General features: G+C 38.3%; 1 long non-coding RNA gene across 1 annotated transcript in view; it reads right to left on the reverse strand.

The window, feature by feature from the left end:
- Positions 1-23,295, reverse strand: part of LOC111539709 — a 120,938-nt gene extending 97,643 nt beyond the window's left edge. The window contains exon 1 of the long non-coding RNA XR_002730753.1: positions 23,146-23,295. This is a non-coding gene — a long non-coding RNA (uncharacterized LOC111539709). The remainder of the gene's footprint in view (positions 1-23,145) is intronic.
- Between the last annotated feature and the right edge of the window lie 351 nt (positions 23,296-23,646).

Below are 23,646 nucleotides of genomic sequence, written 5' to 3' on the forward strand. Positions count from 1 at the left end.
TGGGCTGACTGACAGTGGGTTGCCCACCAGCCTCTAAGGAATGAGAATGTGCTGCAGCTAGATATTCCGTGGAAGCATTGCACTCTCTAGTCCCATGGTGTTTCCCTACTTTTGGGACCCAGAGTTTAATGTAAAAATGAGATCCCTGATTTTGAGGGACCTGTTTTCTACCTTCCATCTGTGCCTGCTTTTCACATTTAAATTTTTAGCACTATGAACCGCATGCTTTCTTTCTTTTCATTAAAGGGCTCCACCTGGGAGCCAATAATGTAATTAAGATACAAACTAAGTTAAAAAGCCAAAATACAACTTTCTGACATTTATCTAGCTATTATGAAACTCTTCGAAAATAAATTTACATCAATAAACAAAAATCTCCATTTGTGAGAGCATCTCCCTCTGTGCACCTAAACTTCTACAAACTTTTAAGATGGAGAAGAAAATGGCTTAAAGTTTACATAACAAATCTTACCTTGGTTTATATCTAAGTTCCGTGGCTTTGTCCTGGGTTCTGCATCTTTAAAAGTATTTACCTTCTAAGTTTTTCACTAAAAACAAAGGTTAGTAACAGTTAACACTGTAACTAATGTATATAATCAAAAGCACTAGACATGAGATAAACAATTCTATATACAAAGTGTATAAGAAAAGCAGGATGTGTTTTTGATTTAAAAAGATTGTAAGAAGACATGATAATGATGTGATTTTTGCTAAAGGAAAAATATTTTTGCCTAAGTTAAAGGCTTTAAGGATTGTTTTAAATGAAGTAACCAAAAATAATGATAAATAAAACAATGTATAGAAAGCTGAAAAAAGAGAATGGAAAATATTGTAAAGCATTATGAAAGATTTATAGTAATCTTACCTTTGTATTAGTTCATTTTTATACTGCTATAAAGAACTACCTGAAACTGGGTAATTTATAAAGGAAAAAGGTTTAATTGACTCACAGTTCAGCATGGCTAGGGAGGCCTCAGTAAACTGACGATCATGGCAGACAGTGAAAGGGAAGCAGGCATCTTGTTCACAGGCAGCAGGAAGAAGTGCTGAGCGAAGCAGGAAGTGCCCCTTATAAAACAACCATATTACCTCGTGTTCAAACTGACTAAGAATGTATTTATTAGGTTTTATTACAATTAACTTTAGAATGAGTGAATAAAATTATTTTTTGATTTGGAAGTGCAATATATATGTGTGTGTGTATATATATGTATGTATATATGTGTGTATGTGTGTGTGTTTATGTATCACACATACACACACAGAGAGATAGAGTCTCACTCTGTCACCTAGGCTGGAGTGCAGTGGCCCAATCATGGCTCTCTGTAGCCTCAGCCCTCCCCGCAAGGGTCAGGTGATCCTCCTAACTCTGCCTCCTGAGTATCTGGGACCACTAGTGTGCACCATCACTCCTGGCTAATTTTTTTATTGTTACTTTTAGAGATGGGATCTCCCTATGCTGTTCAGGCTGGTCTCAAGCTCCTGGGTCTCGCCTTGGTCTCCCAAAGTTTTGGGATTCCAGGCGTGAGCTACCATGCCCAGCCTGAAGTGCAGTATAACATAGTTAAATAATGAGAACATTTAACATAGAAATTGTGATGATGTTTATATCTTTATTCATTTGAGGGGGAAGATAGTGTAAGTAGGAAAAAAGTTGTTTTAAGCTCACACCATAAGACGGACTTTAAAGAATTTTTTATTTGCAGCACTTTCTCCTGTTTGCAGCAGAAAGCAGAGGGGTAGTTCACATGGCTATGAATCAGAGAGTTTGAAGTGTCCCAAAGAAACAGACTTCAGCATTAAACATAGAGACAAAAAACCCCCAACACACGTTGTTAACACATGCAAGAAGCCTATGTTTTTCAGAGGGCTTTGGAGGGAGCAAGTCTCAGTGACCCTGATAATAAATATGCTGTTGAAAATGCACGTTAGGTATTAAAATAAGGAAAGGCTAGACATTTTGCAAATTTTACCTTAATATAAAAGTGAAATTTGGGTTTCTCTTTGGAAAGAGATTTCCATATAATAATAATAAGAAATAAAATATTTTTGTTTACTTTTTGAATAAGCACAAACAAAAAGAGGGAAAGAGGAAGAGATAGATTCAGTTTGCCTTCTGATGTATTTTGATTGCTTGGGAAACTAAGTCTTCTCTCTATAAAAGAGTAAAGGATTTTGCTTTGCTTTTTGAAATCTTTGAACTGTCACATTGACTAAATGAATGATTTATTTTATAGTGACCTGTGAAACTATTTTGTGATATCAAGTTTTTAGACCTTTGATATTTGACAAACTTTCCAAAATTGTATTTCAAATTATAAATTTAATATTTTATACCTCAAATTAACAGTTTGGATATTAGGGTCCCTGAAAGTCCAAGAGAGATATAATCAGCCTATTAAAATTATACAAGAAGCAGTGCCAAATATAAAATGATGTTTAACTTTCTGTGGGTTATGTTTATAAAAACATGTTATTAACATGTGTCCCACAGTTGCATGAAATTCCTAAAACTCTGATGTCTTACTGTATGTTAGGATTAATAATTATGATTATTATGGTAAATTCTTGTGTGTCACAGAAATAACCAAATTTCCTTGTCAATTTTGTCTTTAATTATGATTGTTCTAAGACTAATGTCATTCAAAGTAATTATTGTTTTACTTTGATTCTTCTCAAAAAATAGATTATGGTCAAAAATTTGCTTTTTTAAAGAAAATCGTAGAAAGGACTCTGACAAGTTGAGTACAGGTTTCTGATAACTTTGGAGATTATGCCTTTGAGCTTGGAAAAAATCTTCCAAGACTTTAACTAAAAAGCTGATCTGTTCATGAGGATTTCTAATCCAATATTAAGCAGAATAACAGTTAATTACCTGAGATTGAAATCATAGAGAACTAAACTTTTATTTTAAAATGTGAAACATACTGATTCTTTTTATATTTTATTTTCCAGAGTGATGAACTTTTTTCTGTTGGGCTGCTTATAACTTACAACAAATTGGGCAAAATATACTTACTCTTGTAAGGAAAATTTAAAGCATATCTTTTGCTCTCCATCTGATTTCTCTAGAATAAAATATTTTTGAGTATTTTTTTCAACTTTGACTTTAGATTCAGGGGTTATATGTGCATGTTTCTTACCTGAGTAACCCTGAGGTTTGGGGTATACATGATCCCATCACCCAGGTATGAATATTCTTAATTTATGGCATTAGAATTACTTGAATAAGCTCAATAAGTATTTGTTCTCTTTTATAACCTTTTATAACAGGACACAATACAAAACACTGGTTATTTTACCAAGGCTTTGACTGAAATGTCATATTTTCCAGATATGACCAGACTACTTTTAAGAATTAAGGTTGACTTTATAGAGGTGAGAAAAGGATCCTTGAAAAGACTGCTCTGATACTTCCTTTATATAATATAATTTCTTTACAAAATTCCTATAGTAAGTAAAGAATGCCACTTTCTAACAGGCCCAGGAACACCAAGTTATTTTAGAACCTCAAAAAGAGAGGAATTTACCCATTTCATACAGGTATCTGCAGACATAGATAAAGTTTTGGCTTGGATCAAGAAGCTTTTAAAAGTCTAACTTAAAATTATTTATGAAGAAACATAAATAACTTAAAATTACTTATGAAAAAAAGTCCAGCAAAGCCAATTTTAAAAGAGTCTATATAGCCAATAACTATTTGCATATACTACTATAAAAATAATCAAACCAAGTATAATAAGACTAAAATAAATTTTGCAAATAAGTTATTCCTATTGTGACTTGTATTTGGTAGAAATGAGAAGCAGGAGAGGGAAAATTATGTTTCTAAAGAAAACTGTAGAGGGGTGGGGTTAAGATGGCCAACTAGAAGCAGCAGCAGTTGCAGGCTCCTACCCAGAAGAACCAAAACAGCATGTGAATCCTGCACTGGCAACCAAGGTGATGTGGTTGGCTGTGTTCCCACCCAAATCTCATCTTGAATTGTAACTCCCACAATTCCCATGTGTTGTAAGAGGGACCTGGTGGGAGATAATTGACTCATGGGGGTGGATCTTTCCTGTGCTATTCTCATGATAATGAATAAGTCTCACAAGATATGATGGTTTTAACAATGGGAGTTTCCCTGCACAAGCTCTCTTCTCCTGTCTGCCCCCATGTGAGACATGCCTTTCACCTTCCACCATGATTGTGAGGTCTCACCAGCCAGGTGGAACTGTGAGTCCAATAAACCTCTTTGTTTTGTAAATTGTCCAGCCTTGGGTATGTCTGTATTAGCAGCATGAAAATGGACTAATACAGTAAATTGGTACCAGTAGAGTGGGTCACCGCTGGAAAGATACCCAAAAATGTGGCAGCAGCTCTGGAAAAGGGTAATGGCAAGGAGTTGGAACAGTTTGGAGAGTTCAGAAGAAGACAGGAAAATGTGGGAAACTGGAAATTTCTAGATACTTGTTGAATGGCTTTTCACAAAATGCTGATAGCAACATGGACAATAAAATTAAAGCTGAAGTGGTCTCAGATGGGAAGGAGAAACTCATTGAAACCTGGAACAAAGGTGACTCTTGTTATGTTTTAGCAAAGAGACTGGCAGCATTTTGCCCCTGACTTAGAGATTTGTGGAACTTTGAACTTGAAAGAGATGATTTAGGGTATCTGACAGAAGAAATTTCTAAGCAGCAAAGTATTTAAGAAGTGACAAGTGTTGTTAAAGACATTCAGTTTTATAAGGGAAGCAGAGCATAAAAATTCAGAACATTTGCAGCATGACAATGCAATAGAAAAGAAAATCCCATTTTCTGAGGAGAAATCCAAGCTGGCTGCAGAAATTTGCATAAGTAATGAGGAGCCAAATATTAATCCCCAAGACAATTGGGTAAATGTCTGCAGAGCATGGCAGAGACCTTCCTGGCAGCACCTCCCAGAGACTAGGAGGAAACAGTGGTTTCGTGTGCCAGGCCCAGGGTCCCCATGCTGTGTGTGGCCTAGGGACTAGGTGCCCTGCATTCCAGTCTCTCCAGCCATGGCTTAAAGGGGCCAATGGAGAGCTTGGGCCATGACTTCAGAGACTGCAAACCCCAAGCCTTGGCAGTTTCCATGTGGTGTTGAGCATGCAAGTACACAAAAGTCAAGAATTGAGGTTTGGGAACCTCTGCCTTCTGAAGACTTGTGGAAACTCCTGGATGTCCAGGCAGAAGTTTGCTGCAGGAGCAGGGCTCTCATGGAGAACCACTGCTAGGACAGTGTGGAAGGAAAATTTGGGGTTGAAGCCCCCACACAGAGTCCCTACTGGGGCACCACCTAGTAGAGGCATGAGAAGAGGGCCACTATCCTCCAGACCCCAGAATGGTAGATTCACCAACAATTTGTACCATGCACCTGGAAAAGCCACCGACACTGACACTCAATGCCAGCCCATGAAAGCAGCCAGGAGGGAAGCTGTACCTTGCAAAGCCAAAGGGTCAGAGCTACCCAAGACCATGGGAACCCACCTCTTGCATCAGTGTGACCTGGATGCAAGACATGGAGTCAAAAGAGATCATTTTGCAGCCTTAAGATTTTACTGCCCTGCTGGATTTCAGACTTGCATGGGACCTGTAGCCTCTTTGTTTTGGCCAATTTCTCCCATTTAGAATGTCTATATTTACCCAATGCCTGTATCACCATTGTATCTAGGAAGTTACTAACCTGCTTTTGATTTTACAGGCTCATAGATGGAAGTAACTTGCCTTGTCTTGGATGAGACTTTGGACTATGAACTTTTGAGTTAATGCTGAAATGAGTTAAGACTTTGGGAGAGTGTTGGGAAGGCATTACTGGATTTGAAATGTGAGGACATGAGGAGTCAGGGGTGGAATGATACAGTTTGTCTGTGTCCCCACCCAAATCTCATTCCCATAATTCCCACATATGAAAAAACCTACTGGGAGGTAAATTGAGTCATGGAGGTGGGTCTTTTCCTTGCTGTTCTTATAATAGTGAATAAGTCTCATATGATCTAATGGTTTTAAATATTGGAGTTTCCCTCCACAAGCTCTCCTCTCTCATCTACTTCCATGTGAGATGTACATTTCACCTTCCACCATGATTGTGAGGCCTCCCCAGGCACATAAAACTGTGAGTCCAATAAACCTCTCTCTCTCTCTCTTTTTTTTTTGTTAATTGCCCAGTCTTGGGTATGTCTTCATCGGCAGCATGAAAATGGACTAATAAACAAGGTATCCAGGTTCTATCATCAGAACTGACTAGGCAGTTGGCATGACCCTCAGAGAGCAAGGAAAAGCAGGGTGGTGCATTGACCACATAGGAGAGCCACATAGGGCAGGGGAATCCCCATCCCCAGCCAAGGAAGGGGGTGAATGAGCATGCTACCCAGCCTAGGAAACAGTGCTTTTTCCATGGAACTGTGCAACCTACAGATCAGAAAATCTCAGGAGCCTATACCACCAGGTCCTTGGGCCCCAACCACAGACCCATGCAGGTTCTCGTCAGCCCCTCGGCTGGAGTATGGCTAAGACCACCAAGTTCCTAAAGGGAGGGGCGGCTGTCATTACTGCTGCTGCCTGCTGTCTAAGCCATCTGAGCTCCCTGGAGGAAGAGTGGCAGTCATCATCACTGCTGCCTAAGACAACTGAGCTCCATGTGGAAGGGGTGGCCAGCATCACTGCAGCTGCCAACTGCCTAAGAAAACTAAGTTCCCCAGGAGAGAGATGGCCGCCATCATGGTGGCTGCTAGCTGCCTAAAACACTGAACTCCCAGGGGGAAGGGCAGCAACAATCAATATAGCTCCAGGCCGCATTTTTCCCATGCTGCAGCTGGGAAGATTAGATAGCTTGGTCCCAGTCGGTATTCCCCACAGCACAGCACACCAGCTGTAGCAGACTATGGCCAGACTGCATCTTTAGGCCAGACCCTGACCCATCCTTCCTCACTGGACTGGGCCTCCCTGCAGTAACTCCAGCAACTCCAGCCCGGTGCTTAGGGACAGAATTCTGATCTCCTGGGTCTGAAACCCCTAAGGGGGTTGGGTGGCCATAGTATCCATGGACCAGTAAGCTTAGCCTTTTGCCTTGCTAGCTCTGAGGAATCCAAGCAGCCCAGATGAGTGACTTTTCCCCCAGCACAACACACCCCCTCCACCAACAGATAGCCAAAGTGTTTGTTAAACAGGTCTTGATTCCCATGCCCCTCAACTGGGTGAGACCACCCCCAACAGGGGTGACCAGACACCCTACACAGGAGCATTCCTAGTCGCATCAGGTCAGTGCCCCTTGAGGTCAGAGATCCCAGAGGAAGGAGCAGGCACCCATCTTTGCTTTTCTCCAGCCTCCTTGTGTGACATCCCCAGGTGCAGGAGTGCCCCAGATGAATAGGGCCTGAAGTGAATCCCCAGCAAACTTCAGCAGCCCTACAGAAGAGGAACCTGACTATTGAAACTAAAGCAAACAAACAGAAAGCCTCAACAGCATCAACAAAAATTCCCCACAAAAACCTCATCAAAGCAGCCTCAAAGATCAAAACTAGACAAACTCATGAAGATAAAAAGAATCAATGAAAAAACACTGAAAACTCACAAGGATAGAGGGCCTCTTCTCCTCCAAATGATCACAACATCTCTCCAACAAAGGAACAAAACTTGACAAAGAAGGAAATGGATGAACTGACAGAATTAGGCTTCAGAAGGTGGGTAGTAACAAACTTTGTTGAAGTAAAGGAGCATGTTCTAACCCAATGCAAAGAAACTAAGAACCATGATGCAAGGTTACTGGAGCTGCTTACTAACAACCAGTTTAGAGAGGAACATAAATGACCTGAAAAATACAGCATGAAAACTTCATGATGCATACATAAGTATCAATAGCTGAATCAATCAAGTGGAAGAGAGAATATCAGAGGTTGAAGACTATCTCATTGAAATAAGGTAGGGAGACAAGAATAGAGGAAAAAGAATGAAACGGAATGAATGAAACATCCAAGAGCTATGGGACTCTGTAAAATGACCAAACCTATGACTGATTGGAGTAGCTGAAAGAGGAGGAGAATGAAACCAAGTTGGAAGACACTTGGTTTCATTCAGCATACCACGGTTTCACTTCAGCATACCATCCAGGAGAAATTCCCCAACCTAGCAATACAGGCCAACATTCAAATTCAGGAAACACGGAGAACCCCAGTAAGATACTCCAGAAGAAGATCAACCCCGAGACACATAATCATTAGATTCTCTACGGTCGAAATGAAGGAAAAAAGGTTAGAGCATCCAGAGAGAACGGCCAGGTCACCTACAAAGGGAAGCCCATCAGACTAACAGCAGAACTCTCAGTAGAAACCCCACAAGCCAGAAGAGACTGGGGGCCAATATTCAACATTCTTAAAGAAAAGAATTTTCAACCCAGAATTTCATATCCAGCCAAACTGAGCTTCATAAACAAAGGAGAAATAAAATCCTTTCCAGCCAAGCAAATGCTGAGGGATTTCATCACTACCAGGCCTGCCTTTCAAGAGCTCCTGAAGAAAGCATTAAACATAGAAAGGAAAAACTAGTACCAGCCACTGCAAAAACACACTGAAATACAAATACTAGTGACACTATGAAGAAACCATATCAACTAGTGTGCCAAATAACCAGATAGAATCATGATGACAGAATCAAATTCACACATAAAAATATTAAATTCAAATGTAAATGGGCTAAGTGCTCCAATTAAAAGACACAGACTGGCCAAATGAGTAAAAAAATCAAGACTCAAGAGTGTGCTGTATTCAAGAGACTTATCTCAAAGACACACATAGGCTCAAATTAAAGGGATGGAGAAAAATGTAATAAGCAAATGGAAAACAGAAAAAAGCAGGGGTTGCAATCCTTACCTCTGACAAAACAGACTTTAAACCAACAAAGATCAAAAAAGATAAAGAAGAGCATTACATAATGGTAAAGCATTCAAATAAACAAGAAAAGATTACCATACTAAATATATCTGCACCCATTACAAGAGCACCCAGATCCATAAAACAAGTTCATAGAGACCTACAAAGATACTTAGACTGACATACAATAATAGTGGAAGACTTTAACACCCCACTGTCAATATTAAACAGATCATTGAGAAAGAAAATTAACAAGGATATTTAGGACCTGAACTCAGATCTGATAGACCTGATAGATAACTACAGAACTCTCCACCCAAAAACAACAGAATATACGTTCTTCTCATACTTACTCTAAAATCGATCACATACTTGGATGTAAAACAGTCCTCAGCAAATACAAAAACTACTGAAATCATAACAGTTTTTCAGACCACAGCACAATTGAATTAGGACTCAAGATTAAGAAATTCACTCAAAACCACACAATTACATGGAAATTGGATAACATGCTCCTGAATAAATCCTGGGTAAATATTGAAATTAAGGCAGAAATCAAGAAGTTCTGTGAAAGGAATAAGAAGAAAGCAACAATGTACTAGAATCCCTGGGATGCAGCTAAAGCAGTGTTAAGAAGGAAATTTATAGTACTAAATGCCCACATCAGAAGGCTCAAAAGATCTCAAATCAACATTTTAACATTGAAACTAAAAGATCTAGAGAAGCAAGAGCAAACAAATCTAAAAACTAGCAGAAGACAAAAAATAACTAAGAGTGGAATGAAGGAGATAGAGACATAAAGAATTCTTCAAAAAAATCAATGAATCTGGGAGCTGATTTTTTGGGGGAAAAAAAGTAATAAAGTAGATAGACTATTAGATAGACTAAGAAGAAAAGAGAGAAAAATCAAATAGACACAATAAAAAATGATAAAAGGGATATCACCATTGACCCCACAGAAATACAAAATACTGTCAGAGAATACTATAAACACCTCTATGCAAATGAACCAGAAAATTTACCAGAAATGGATAAATTCCTGGATAAATGGATATGTTTCTGTTATTCAGTTTATTCCTTGAATAGATCAATAACAAGTTCTGAAATTGAGGCAGTAATAAATAGCTGACCAGCCAATAAAGGCCCAAGACCAGACAGATTAACAGCCTAATTCTATCAAATTATAAAGAGGAGCAGGTACCGTTTTTTTTCTGAAACAATGCCAAATGGTTGAAAAGGAAGTACTTCTCCCTAACTCATTTTCTGAGGCCAGTATCATCCTGATACAAAAAGCTGGCAGAGACACAACAAAAAAAGAAAACTTCAGGCCAATATCCCTGATAAACATTGACATGAAAATCCTCAATAAAATACCGGCAAACTGAATCCAGCAGCACATCAGAAAGCTTATCCACCATGATCAATGTGGCTTTATTGCCAGAATGCAAGGCTGGTTCAACATACACAAATCAATAAGCATAATTCATCACAGAAGCAGAACCAATGACAAAAACCACATGATTATCTCATTAGATGCAGACAAAGCATTCCATAAAATTCAACATCCCTTCATGTTAAAAACTCTCAATAAACTAGCTATTGATGGAACATATCTCAAAATAGTAAGAACCATTCATGACAAACCCACAGCCAATATCATACTGAATGGGCAAAAACTGGAAGCATTCCTTTTGAAAACCAGCACAAGACAAGGATGCCATCTCTCAACACTCATATGAAATATAGTATTGGATGTTCTGGCCGGGCACTCAGGCAAGAGAAAGAAATAAAGGATATTCAAATAGGAAGAGAGGAAGTCAAATTGTCTGTTTGCAAACAACATTATCCTATATCTAGGAAACCCCATCATCTCAGCCCAAAAGCTGAGCCTTAAACTGATAAGCCCTTAAACTGATAAGCAACTTCAGCAAAGTCTCAGAACACAAAATCAGTGTGACAAAATTACAAGCATTTCTATACACCAACAATAGACAAGCAGAGAGACAAGTAATGAATGAACTTCCATTCACAATTGCTACAAAGAGAAAAAATGCCTAGGAATACAGCTAACAAGGGATATGAAGGACCTCTTCAAGGAGAAATATAAACCACTACTCAAGGAAATAAGAGAGGACACAAACAAATGGAAAAACACTCCATGCCCGTGGATAGGAAGAACCATTATAAAAATGGCCATCCTGCCCAAAGTAATTCATGGATTCAATGTTATTCCCATTAAACTACCATTGACATTCTTCACAGAATTAAAAAAACAAACAAACAAACAAAAAACAACTATTTTAAAATCCACATGAAACTGGCCAGGCATGGTGGTTCATGCCTGTAATCCCAACACTTTGCGAGGTTGAGGTGGGTGGATCATCTGAGGTGAGAAGTTTGAGACCAGCCTGGCCAACATAGTAAACCCCATCTCTACTAAAAGTACAAAAATCAGCTGGATGCAGTGGCATGCACCTGTAATCCCAGCTACTCAGGAGGGTTAGGCAGGAGAGTCAGAAGAGTCACTTGAACCCAGGAGTTGGAGGTTGCAGTGAGCCAAGATTGTCCCACTGTACTCTAGCCTAGATGACAAAGTGAGACTCCATCTCAAAATAAATAAATAAAATAAAACAAAATTTACATGAAACCAAAAAAACCCATATAGCCAAGACAATCCTAAGCAAAAAGAATGCAGTTCAATGGGAGGCATCATGCTACCCGACTTCAAAGTATACTACAATGCTAAAGTATCCAAAACATCATGGTACTGGTACCGAAACAGACACATAGACCAATGGAACAGAATAGAGATCTCAGAAATAAGTCCACACATCTACAACCATCTGATGTTTGACAAACCTGACAGAAAAAAATCAATGGGGAAAGTATTCCCTATTTAATAAGTGGTACTAGGAAAACTGACTAGCCCTATGTGGAAAACTGAAACTGGACTCCTTCATTAGATTTTATATAAAAATTAACTTGGGTTGAATTAAAGACTTAAATGTAAAATACAAAACCATAAAAACCCTAGAAGAAAATCTAGGCAATACAATTCAAGACATAAGCATGGGCAAAGATTTTATGATGAAATTGCCAAAAGCAATTGCAACAAAAGCAAAAATTGATAAATGGGATCCAACTAAACTAAAGAGCTTCTGTACAGCAAAAAAAAAAAAAAAAAAAAAAAAAAAAAAACTATCATCAGTGTGAACCAGCAGCCTACAGAATATGAGAACATTTTTGCAATCTACCCATCTGACAAATGACTAATATCCAGAATTTACAGGAAACTTAAAAAAATTTACAAGAAAAAAACAAACAACTCCATCAAAAATTGGGCAAAGGACATGAACAGACCACTTCTCAAAAGAAGACATTTATGGGGCCAACAAACTTGAAAAAAAGCTTGACATCACTTATCATTAGAGAAATGCAAATCAAAACCACAATGACATACCATCTCATGCCAGTAAGAATGGAAATTATTAAAAAGTCAGGAAACAACAGATGCTGGCGAGGCTTTGGAGAAATAGGAATGCTTTTACATTGATGGTGGGAAAGTAAATTAGTTAAACCACTGTGGAAGACAGTGTGGCAATTCCTCAAGGATCTAGAATCAGAAATCCCATTTGACCCAGAAATCCCATTACTGGGTATATACCTAAAGGAATATAAATCATTCTATTATAAAGATACTTTCACATGTATGTTTATTACAGCACTATTCACAATAGCAAAGACATGGAATCAACCAAAATGTCCATCACTAATAGACTGGATAAAGAAAATGTGGTACATATACAACATGGAATTCTACGTAACCATAAAAAGGAATGAGATCATGATTTTTGCAGGGACATGGATGAAGCTGGAAGCCATCATCCTCAACAAGCTAACACAGGAACAGAAAACCAAACAGTGCATGTTTTCACTCACAAGTGGGAGCTGAACAATGAGAACACATGGGCACAGGGAGGGGAACAACACAACACACACCAGGGCCTGTTGTGGGTCAGGAGGGAGGGAGAGCATCAGGATAAATAGCTAAGGCATGTGGGCCTTAATACCTAGGTGATGGGTTGATAGGTCCAGCAAACCACCATGGCATACGTTTACATATTGAACAAACCTGCACATTCTGCATATGTATCCTGAAACTTAATAAAATAAAAATAAAATAAAATAAAAAAATATAGTATACTTGTTATTAAATTCTAGCCTCTTCCATTGTTTTTGAGTTTTTATTATTTACTTACAATTTAGAATGAATGCTGAATTCTTTCCTGACTACAAGTCTCCAAATTAAGATTTTTATATTTTTATTCTGTTTTTCTCACTTGGACTTAATGACATTGTCACTGCCATTTTCTTAAGGCCCTGCAAACTTAAACTCATACTTTGAAATACAGGTGAGGAAAACTTGTCAGATTGCCACTACCTTCTTTCACTTTAACTGAAGATGCTTTGAGTCTAACATCTGGACACTTCAACTGGCTGCCCTCCAGACTCTAAGGACATGAGTTCTTAGACTGCTCTCAACATTAATCTTCGTTTTCTTCTTGTGAAAACCCGTCTTCAATGTCATAGCCTTAAATGAGACACAGCTGTTTAATGAGACTGGCCTATTCCCAGAAATGGGAGAATGGTTGAATCGGATCCGTTTCCACTCAGCTATTAACTCAGTTTTTCCCCCCACAGCTACCAACTCAGCTTTTAGTGGGTGAAAACTTTCTGAAGATTCCTTTGTCTGCCTAAATTCCAGACCCACCAAAGAGAACAATTTATCCCACCCCCTCCACGTAATAGCAGAAAAGAGGACCAAGAATATAACCACATCTAAACAGACCCTTTGCAAAATAATGGCTATCTCTAAGAATCATTTAATTCCAAAGAAACCTATTAAGAATTTGTTTCCTGATCCAGTCATTCCCCCAAGTAATCATTTATTGCCCCTCAATAGAATTCCTCTTCTCCCTCCTCCCATAATCTGTTTTACCAGAATCTAAGCCCAGCTTTTTTCTATAATCTCAATATGGTATGTAAGTGTAGGTACCTTATTGTGGGGAGATCTTCATTCTGAAGGTTCTCATGTATAAATGTTAAATAAATTTGTATGCCTTTTTCCCCATAATTAATGTGCCTCACGTCGATTTTTCAGTGAGTCTTTAAGGGAGCAAAGAACTTGGCCCTCACAACATCAAGATTCTGTTTCCCAGAAGGGACAATACCAGTAAGCAGCCATCATATCGGAATTTTGTTACTTTAATAAGATTTTTTTTTCTCCAAGTATATTTTTCAGAACTAGTCTAGTAAAGACAAGTTACTTACTCTGAGGACTAAACTCTGATTATTTAATCTCGCCCAAATTCTTATCTAAAGGGTCTGGGGAGTCATGCGCTACAAATCATAAATCCTCATTAGATGGGTTATATTTAACCATGTATATTGTGACTTACTTTCCAGCCTGACTTTGGCCTAACATTACAAGACAGGCAAGAAAATCAAAATATTTAAGCCCAAAACATGGTTTTTTGTTTTGTTTTGTTTTTGCCATATTCTGAAATGACCCTGCAAAGCTGTTCTTTGTGGGGGAAAATTTGCATCTGTAAAGAATCTCTATTAATACAGCTAGATCTTTTTCTTCCAGACCCTCCCAATCCTAAAGAGATTAACTAAGATCTGAATAGGAAACATTTGTCATCTATTGTCTCTAAGGGAAGCCACTATCAGACTTCAAAAGAACTTTGGTTTCCATAGTCTTTATCTTAATATGAGCATTCCCTTTCTATCAATCCCAGGTCTTGGGACAAGCTCAAACAATTTGTCAATCAGAAAATGTTTAAATTTACGTATAGCCTGGGAGCCCTCACTTTGAGTTGTCCCACCTTTCTGGACCAAATCAATGTATTTCTTAAATGTTTGATTGATGTATCATGCTTCTCTGAAATGTATAAAACCAAGCTGCGCCCCAACCACCTTGGGCACATATTCTCAGGACCTCCTGATGGCTATGTCACAGGCCATGGTCACTCATATTTGGCTCAGAATACATCTCTTTAAATATTTTAGAATTCATTGCTTTTCATCAACAACTCCTAACACCTGGCTGAAATCACCTTACAGAGAAAAGATTTTTGAAGGACATGAAGAAAAAGGGGGCATATGGGATGTTAAGTGCCAGATGAAATTTAAACAGTTAAAATATAGGTGAGGCCAAAAGAGCACGAGGGTAAACAAGATCAGTAAAAGATAGAAAAAAAGGAGGAAACCAAAACAATTTGCAAATTTTGAAAACTTGCTGAGGATTCAAATAACTTTAACCCTGTAATTGGGTTGGATTGCTTTAAAATATGCTCTAAAAATATTACCACTGTCAGAGACTAGAATATGCCACTTCAAAATATGACTGTAAGAGACCAGAATATGCCACCCCAAAATATGACTGTAGGAGGCCAGAATATGCCACCTCAAATATGCCTCTTTGGCATAAGGATTACTTTGAGCTGATTATTTTGAGAAACAGCAGACACAGGAAAAGCTCTAAAAACAGAGTAGAAGTTACCCTTTTATAAGGAAAATTTACATTTATAAAGAAAATCTCCATTTGTAATGGTGTCTCCTCTCTACCAGGAAAATCAGGATGACTGTAAATCACAAGAGAGTCACATCTATGCAGAAGGTACTGACTTTAATCTACATAGCAAAATTTATTCTTGTCTAATGTGCTTTTCTTGGTCTCTTCCCTGTAACTGACTTTGCCAACACCCTTCTTTCTTTGGTTTAGCTAAAGGTAATATTTAGGCCTGAATCTAAGCCACCACTTTGAACTACACATTGCTCTGGGTATCTCCCATGTATATATGAAATACAAATATTAATAAACTTGTTTCTTTTGCTCCTGTCAATTTGTCTTTTGTTACAAGGACCCTAGCCAAGAACTTACCATGGTAGAGACAAAATTATTTTTTCCTTACATAATTTATATTTTAATATGTACCACTAGCTGGCTGCAGGATCAATTTCTTCCAGTTTCCTCACTAAATTCCCCATCTGCATGGGAAAAAAAAAAATGTTTTAAAGTTCAGTATTAATTTTCTCATTGTGTTGTTGTAGGAGTTATTAAGAAATTATTTTAGGCAGATAGAGAGGAAAGGGGCGACTTGGAAAGTTTTTATTTCCTTGAAAGCAGCTTCAGAAACATTTCTTGTCTTGCAGGAAAGCCCAGGGTCTTAGAGCTGGGCAGGCAACCTGTGATATGCAAATACTGGCCATTAGAAATTGGGTCCACCCATATATGAAAATTCCCGCTATCTTCTTCCTTGCCCCCACCTATCCCCACGCGTGTAGAACATCATGGTGCCCTGTATTTGCATATTAATAGACTAGGGTGGGAGGGCCTTTTTTTTTTTTTTTTTTTTTTTTTTTTTGCGGGCTATGTGAGTGACATTCCTGGTCAAACCAATCCCCTGAGTCCTATGCAAATCAGACACCACCTCATCCACTCTCCTTGTGTAAGCAGCCACTTTTCCACTGCACAAGGGATTTCCTCTCTTGGCTTGGGAGCCCCCCCTCCCTCTGTCTCTGTATGAGGGAGCTTCTTCCTCCTTACTTGCCTATTAAACTCTCTGCCCCGTAAAACACTCCACGTGTGTCCGTGTCATTTTATCTAACTCGACTGGAGACTAAGAACCCTGGTGATCCTCCACTCATCGGAGCCGTATCAGTGTGTACTCTATTTTGAACTCAAATTACAAACACACTGCTTCTTTTTTAAAAGCAAATTACATGAGACATTAGAAGTCAGTTCATGAGTTTACCGGTCTCTCAACCTTTATGAGACTTCTCACCTTTGGAGTATGAACGTCCCTCACCATGTAACTGCCCAATGCGTTCAGCTTGCCCACTGGCCAACTGAGTAATAGAGAAAGAGTAATTCATGCAGAGCCAGCTGTGTGGGAGACTGGGTTTTTATTATTACTCAAATCAGTCTCCTTGAGCATTTGGGAATCAGAGTTTTCAAGGACAACTTGGTGAGTTGGGGAAGCCAGTGAGCCGGGAGTGCTGATTGGTCAGGTAGGAGGTGAAATCATAGGGAACTGAAGCTGTTCTCTTGCACTGAGTCAGTTCCTGGTTGGGGGGGGGGGGGGGGGCACAAGATCAGATGTGCCAGTTTACCCATCTGGGTGGTGCCAGCTGATCCATCAAGTGCAGGAAAATATCTCAAGCACTGACCTTAGGAACAGTTTAGGGAGGGTCAGAATCTTGTGTCTTCCAGGTGCATGACTTCTAAACCATAGTTTCTAATCGTGTGGCTAATCTGTTAGTCCTACAAAGGCATTCTAGTCGCTGGGCAAGAATGAGACTTGTTTTAGGAAAGGGCTGTTACTGTCTTTGTTTTAAACTATAAACTAAGTTCCTCCCAAAGTTAGCCAGTCTATGCCCAGGAAATAACAAGGACAGCTTAAAAGTTAGAAGTAAGATGGGTCAGTTAGTTTAGATCTCTTTCACTGTCTCAGTCCTAATTTTGCAAAGGCGGTTGCACCCGGTTGAAATTAAAGGTCTTCTACTTCAAAGTACTTGAGTCTCTTTTCTGAACTTCTCACTTTGATTGACATTTTGTGCTTGAAAATCCCAAATAACCAGTAGAAATAAACTATCTATAAACAAATGAAAGACTGATCTCAGATCAAGCAATAGATGAAAGAGATAAGCTGTAAAACTGGAATGGCTTACAAAGAGAAGGCAAGCATTTATGATCAGAGAACGTTGTGACACTATAAGAAGTTAATGAGAACCCCTTAAAAGATGTAAAAATGACTGTCCCTACAAACCAAGGAAGATAAGACGCCTAAGCAAGTGGCAAAGATTCTTTATTCTTACTTAATTCTCCATTTAGGTAATATGCTGAGTAGAGGATTTTGCCACATGTCCATCTGTACAAGGATTATTAAAGGGATATATCAGTTAAAAGAAAAAACAAAGGCTGTACTCAAGCTCTCTAGCTTACATTGTAAAAATTAAAACTTTATAAAATTTAATCTTTTTAAAAAGGGAGCCAACCTGTGAGAGGAATGAAAGTACAGCCACCTTTTCCTTTTATTTTAGTTCATCTTATTTTTATTTTATTTTTATTTTTTGTAATTTAACAGCAAGATGGGCAGCTGGACTTAATGAGCAGTGGAAGCTCATCTCTAGCAACAAAAATTCCCTCTTCCTTCCAGATTAAAATTGAGAGACCTGAAGCTTTTGCTACTTAATCAAATTGTTGGTTTCATGGAGATAATCAATGTTGTCAATAAGAAGTATCTAATACATGGCCATGACAGAGTAAACAATACATAAGGGAGTAAATTACATTTCACTTGAAATGCTTGGATTCTGCTATTGCATTTTTGTTTTTTATCTTGTAAAACTGTTTGTGTATGCTGCTGGCAGAGTCCAAATCAAGATAAATCTTTCTCTATTATATACACTTAGAGTTCCAGGACTTTGCATTTTCCTACCTGGAAATAGACTCCCTGGTTCCCCCTCCTTTCTCTTACCCCCTCCCCCATCTTGAATGCAATATCTTACCACCCTAACATTTAATACTTCTGAAAGACGAATTATACCAGTATCTCCTTCAGTCAGCAAAAATACTCAGGCTATGTAACTAGAGAAACATGCAGCTTTTACAAATGCCTGTCATCATATTTAGCACAAAGAGGTAACAATCTTCTTAAATAATACATTTACATTTCTCTTTCTGTGACCTATGGACTTGAGGTGTAAGTAGTTTGCAGCTGAAGACTGTTAATTATCATCCTTGGCAATCATTTGCATTTATATAGCACCTTTTATAGGAGCAAATCAAATCATTAAAGCTATTATACTAATGAATGCAAGGCGGTAAGTGTCATTACTTCCATGTATGTGGTGATTCAGTGAGGATCTCAGAGGAGCCAAGAGAGGAGCCAATTAAGTTCAGGTCACCCAGATACCTTCCCAGACCCAAATGGTTCCCATGGAGCTCAAGGACCTTGAGAGAAGTTCTCCCAAACTGATGAGGTCATTTCTGAGCCTAATATAATAAGAAAATTATTTTCTAAAATTGTTGAGAGGCTCTGATTTTACATTTGTGACAGATAAACCCTGTGTCTCAGCCTGCATCTGGAGGAGTCCAGCAGTCTTTTCTTGTAAATATATATCTTCATCAAAAAATCCACAAATTCCATCAGAGGTGTGTTGTTCCTGATACTGACGGACTAGACATTTTGCTTAATCATGCCCATCAAATTGAGTCTTTGAAAGGTTTTAGAACTGTAGGCTCTCAAGATTAAAACTGACATTGAGATTATCTGCCTTGATCCCTTCTGAATTTCCTCTATGGCAGTCTACCAAGAGGTCCACTAGCTTATATTTAATTCCAGATATACAGCCAAACAATCACTAATGAAAGAAATTCTGGGCGATAAGACAGGTAAGAGAAAAAATCTCTTATTCATGCAGCAGCTTTTAATTGATACTTATAAAACTTTACATACATGCCTTGCCAGTGCCACAACCTGAGGATACAGCAAAAAACAAGAGAAATACAGTTCCTATGCTCAGGAACCTTTGCCAAATCCCTTTTTACCATGCTGTTAGGATTCCAAAACAGGTTGAGGAAGAATGGCATCTGCCTTCCCTGAGCATTACGCCTGAGAAGCTGTAAAAGTCTGTTGGACTATCTTTTTACCTCTGCTTAGCCTTGTGCTTGCCTATGATAAACTGTTTCTGAATTCAGTAATTATTTTGGGGGCTGTTTATAAATACCATGTGTATTTATAAAACAGAATTTTCTCCTTTCTTATAGGAAGAATACTGGTTCACATATTTTTCCCATTGCCTCCAGCATGGTGCCACCAGCAGACAGACTTTCTCAAAGGCAAAAATTGAAGCCTTGAAGTAACTAATAGCAAAGAAACATAACAACATTTACATTCTCAGTCTAGTAATTTTTTTGTTTCTATTCTTTTCTTTCTTTCTTTTTATTGGGTTGGAGTTTGGTGGGAGTGAGTCAGACTAGTGGATCTCCAACTAACTTTGGGAATTGGAATGAGATAATGCACACCCCCACACCAACATTTTTATTACACCCTTCCCCAGACATTTCTTTGAGGCTCAGTGGCATTTCCCAAGCAATCGAAAACAATTAAATGATTATTGTACTGGTCCTGTGCTACTTTACTAACTGTCACATTAAGATGACAGATGCTTTCTTATTTATCCCAGGGCAATTTCTTTCTAACAACTCAATAGAATTGTCTGAAAGATGAGATGGCAAGGTCGTAAAGACAGGGGGAGAGGCTGGCTATTCAGGTAGGGTCTAATGGAGTCTCCAGGACTCAGGATTTGGTCTTGCCAGACCTCAGATCACAATACTACAAATATGGCATCTTGGCATGTTGAGCATCTTAAGCAGAAGGAAATCAAGAAATCCACAGTAGCAGCAAGGTTGTCACTCTGACCTTCTGCCTCTATGTCCTGAAGCAGGTCATAAAAGAAGTCTCTGGCTATCTCTGCTGAAAGTAAGTCAGAAGACCCTCGTTCCAGAGGGTCTTTACTCTTCATCTAGAAACCAAGAAGAAGCTGAAAAAACAAGCCTTGGTAAGTTCCTTCCAGCTTATTACAATAAGATCCTACTCTTTGTCTTACAATCACACTTCTGCACGACTATCCATAAAAATAGAGTTTTCCATAGATCTTTGGGTCTTTATTTCTGAATGCTTCTATGTTGTATAAACCTACTAAATAAATTTATATATTTTTTCTAATTAATCTGCCTTTTGTTATAGAGGTGTCAGCCATGAACCTTGCAATGGGTGAGGAGAAAAATATATTATTTCTTTCTCTCCTACAGTCTTCAACTTTAAATAATTTATTTATTCATTTATTTATTTATTTATTGGCATAGCCAGAGTTCGCTGGGGCCTTGGGACTAACCTTGTTAGTCATTTCATAAGACATCAAAATATAAGTCAAATTTCTAAGCAGTAATTTTCAAAGAGAAACACAGCTTTTGCTGATTAGAATACTTATGTCTAAGATTTTAAGTGACCTATTTGCTAGTGTCAGTGTGCACTGAAAGATAAATATTAGTCAAAAGACTTGACTGTAAAAATACATGTAATATACTAAGAATAAAATAGAACAGAGCTAATGGAGTGGACTATAGACTTAGAAATCAGCAGTTTAAATCTCAGCATCACCAGTTGCCAATTATGAAATTAATTACTTTGCATCTCAGTTGGTTTATCAGCAAAATTAGTGTAAGAACAGTTCCTAATTCGTGTGTTGTGAGAAACAAATGAACACAGAACACAGCTCTGAGTAAGCATTCAATATATATTTGCTATGTTTCTGAAATCACAGTAAAATGATTTGCACAATCTAAAACCATATTTCATCCAAAGTCTGATGAACTCTCTGAGATCACAGTGGAATTTACTGCACTGGTGCTTCATAACTGCAGTTTACCACATTCACATTCTTCTCCTTTGGGTAGCTTTATCTAAATTCTCCCAGAGTCTTACCATTTCTCACCACACCCCAGGCAAACTTTTCATTATTCTAAGACTCAGCATTTTTCTTTTTCTTTCTTTCTTTTTTTTTTTTTTTTTTTTGAGACAGAGTCTCGCTCTGTCGCCCAGCCTGGAGTGCAGTGGCCGGATCTCAGCTCACTGCAAGCTCCGCCTGTGCGGTTTACGCCATTCTCCTGCCTCAGCCTCCCAAGAAGCTGGGACTACAGGCGCCTGCCACTTCGCCCGGCAATTTTTTTTATTTTTTATTTTTTATTAGAGACGGGGTTTCACTGTGTTAGCCAGGACAGTCTCTCTCGATCTTCTGACCTCGTGATCCACCCGACTCGGCCTCCCAAAGTGCTGGGATTACAGATGTGAGCCACCGCGACTGGCCAGCATTTTTCTTAAGCCTGCTCCTGGTGATAACTCATCTTAATTATTGGTTTGAGATGTTGTCAAGTTTTCTTCACCATGTATTTCCAAACCACCACTTAGAGTGAGACTTTTCTTAGAGATGGACAGTTTGATTAATGAGTGATTTGTACTAGGTTCAATTTAAAGCTAGATTTAAATTGTTACCCAGAAACTAGTCTCTGAGAGCACTTGGGTATGTAAAACCCCCTATATGTTTATTAGAACTAGAATGTTCTAGAGCTGTGCTCTCCAATAAGATAGTCACTTATTCCACTTGGCTGCTGAACATTAATCCATATTGAGAGTGTTGTTAAGTGTAAAATGCACCCCAGGTTTCAGACTTTAGTAAAAGAACAAAATGTAAAAAATACTGTAAATAAATGTTAGTATTAATTACATGTTAAAATAGACTATTGTTGATTTTTTGGGTTAAACAAATGCATAAATGATCAACTTCACTTGTTCCTTTTTACTTTTTATTTATTCTTATTTATTTATTTATGTATTTATTTATTTATTTATTTATTTATTTATTTATTTATTTTTGGTGGGGAAAGGAGTCTTGCTCTGTCATTAGGCTGGAGTGCAGTGGCACGATCTTGGCTCACTGCATCCTCTGACTCCCTGGTTCAAGCGATTCTCCTGCCTCAGCCTTCGGAGTAGTTGGGATTACAGGTATGTGCCACCGTGCTCAGCTAGTTTTTGTATTTTTATTAGAGACAGGGTTTCACCATGTTGGCCAGGCTGGTCTCAAACTCCTGACCTTGTGATCTGTCTGCCTCGGCCTCCCAAAGTGCTGGAATTACAGGTGTGAGCCACCACACCTGGCCCCTTTTTACTTTTTAAATGTTGATTATTAGAAAATTTACAACTACATATGTGGCTCACGTTATGTTTCTATGGGACAAGACTAGTTTAGCAAGATAAATGAATTTCTATAAGGTGTTTAATATAACTTTCCTTAACTGAACATTTTATATGCACATTAGAACCTAGCATTTTTACTTTTAGGAGTAATTCTGATATAATCAAAACAAATGAACAATGATGTTTATCATAATACTATTTTGCAAACAACCTAAAATATTCATCCACAAGGAAATGATAGGCTACATTAGTATACATCCACCCTAAGGAATGCCTTGCAGCCCTTTAAACTGAACATATCAATTACTATTTCTTTTAGTTAGCAACCACTGCTTTCACTGCCCAGCTTCCAATCCCCCAAACCCCAATTTCTTCAGAAAAATTACCCTAATTTTCTCTGGAAAATCATTCATTTATATTCTCAGTCTTTATTCTCTGAGCTGATCCTACCTTTAAGATGAAGAAAGCAGGTAATCCAAGTTTGGCCTATTTGTGTCTTTATCCTCCAGCCTTAGTAATTGGTTCAAGAGTGGGCACTTGCTTGAAGTCAGTTCAGAGCAAATTTGGACTTTTAAAGAACTGGACTTGAAGGTAAGAAGATCGTTATAAGCCTGTTGATATTTGTAGCCAGTTGTCCTCTTCTCAGTGACTACCCATATGCAAAGTCAGTCCAATTGTTACAATGTTACCAATGTACCACAATGTAGCAGCCTTTCATTGTGATGTGTGACCTGGAGTTCTTTGTCTCACAACAAAGAGAATTAAGGAATGTAGACAGGAAGGGTGAGGTTTGAGCGAAAGTTTACTAAGTGAAAGAAGAAAGCTCTCTGCAGCAGAGAAGGGGATCAAACGGGTTGCTGTTTTTATAGTTGAATGCAAAGGCTTTTATAAGAAACTGATGAGGGCTGGATGTCTAATTTGCATAAGGCACAAATTTTTGGTAGCTCCATC

Source organism: Piliocolobus tephrosceles, chromosome 1, assembly GCF_002776525.5.
Source record: "Piliocolobus tephrosceles isolate RC106 chromosome 1, ASM277652v3, whole genome shotgun sequence".
NCBI lineage: Eukaryota > Metazoa > Chordata > Mammalia > Primates > Cercopithecidae > Piliocolobus > Piliocolobus tephrosceles.